This window comes from Sinocyclocheilus anshuiensis, unplaced genomic scaffold (assembly GCF_001515605.1).
Source record: "Sinocyclocheilus anshuiensis isolate Anshui unplaced genomic scaffold, SAMN03320099.WGS_v1.1 scaffold2083, whole genome shotgun sequence".
Lineage (NCBI taxonomy): Eukaryota > Metazoa > Chordata > Actinopteri > Cypriniformes > Cyprinidae > Sinocyclocheilus > Sinocyclocheilus anshuiensis.
Window position 1 is genome coordinate 41,638 of NW_015536601.1, and position 1,024 is coordinate 42,661.

Consider the following 1,024-nt stretch of genomic DNA (forward strand, 5'->3'; position numbering starts at 1 on the left):
GGCGCCCCGGCAGGAACCATTCATCCAGACGGCTGCGAGAGGGCTCCTCTGGAGGGGACCACTCTAAACCCAGCTCTTTGACCGCCTTGGAGAGGATACGGAGAAGCTCGGTATCCGTCCCGTCTTTGGTGGCGCTGGGCGCGGGTGATGGCGAGGGGGTGGCGTCATTTTCCGAGCCCAACAGCTCCTCTGCATTTGATGCTGCCAGTGACATGCTGTCATCGAGCAGCTCGTCTCCACTTCCCTGAATGAGATCAGGTCGCTCGCATCAGCAGAGGGACGCTGATCAGACCGGGAGAAAAGGACGGGTGAACACTCTCTCTGCGGCGAGAGCGAGGCACGCGGGATCTGGGCCGGCGTAAGCTCGCTCGTGGCCGATTGCTCGACCCCTCTGCCCCGCTGTTTTTTCCTCACAGGTCCCTGGGAGGAAGAAAACGGGAGGGACCGGGGGGCGGAGTCGCTCTCTGAAAAGAAAGTGATATGTGAGCGGAGAGAGGCGAGACTAAAACTCTCGCAATGAGAGCAAATAGCTCCCGTGAGCGCAGCTTCCGCATGGGGTTTCCCCAAGCAGGAAACGCACTCCTTGTGGCCGTCATCGGCATGCAGGGGAGACCCGCACGAGCCGCAATAACGGCGCGGCATTTGCAACAACGCCGCTGCTCTTTTAGAAGCTCTTTGAAGTCGCCGGATGGCGGCAGGGGAACCGGACCGGAACTGCTGCATCGCTGGAGAAGCGGAGAAGCAGGTCAGCCGAGCTGAGAGGTCCCGATTCCAGCTGCGAAAGCGTGTCAACGGCGAGCGGCTTCGGATCAGCTTGAGACGTAGAGTCGTCGCTGAAGGAGAAGAAATCTGAGAATCCTGTGGCGAGCGCCCGCTTATATAGCCAGATGCTTGGTGTTGATTTATATAATAAAAAGCCTATAATAAATCAGTACACTTTTTTTTTTAATCAGTACACTAGATGAGGTCAGTACACCATGTATGTGTCCACATTCTATTGATTTGTGCTTACTGGAGAAAGTGC

At 56.6% G+C, this 1,024-nt stretch overlaps 1 protein-coding gene across 1 annotated transcript in view; it reads left to right on the forward strand.

The window, feature by feature from the left end:
- LOC107703788 (uncharacterized) overlaps window positions 1-1,024 on the forward strand; it is a 29,865-nt gene that overhangs the window by 2,370 nt on the left and 26,471 nt on the right. The window lies entirely within an intron of this gene.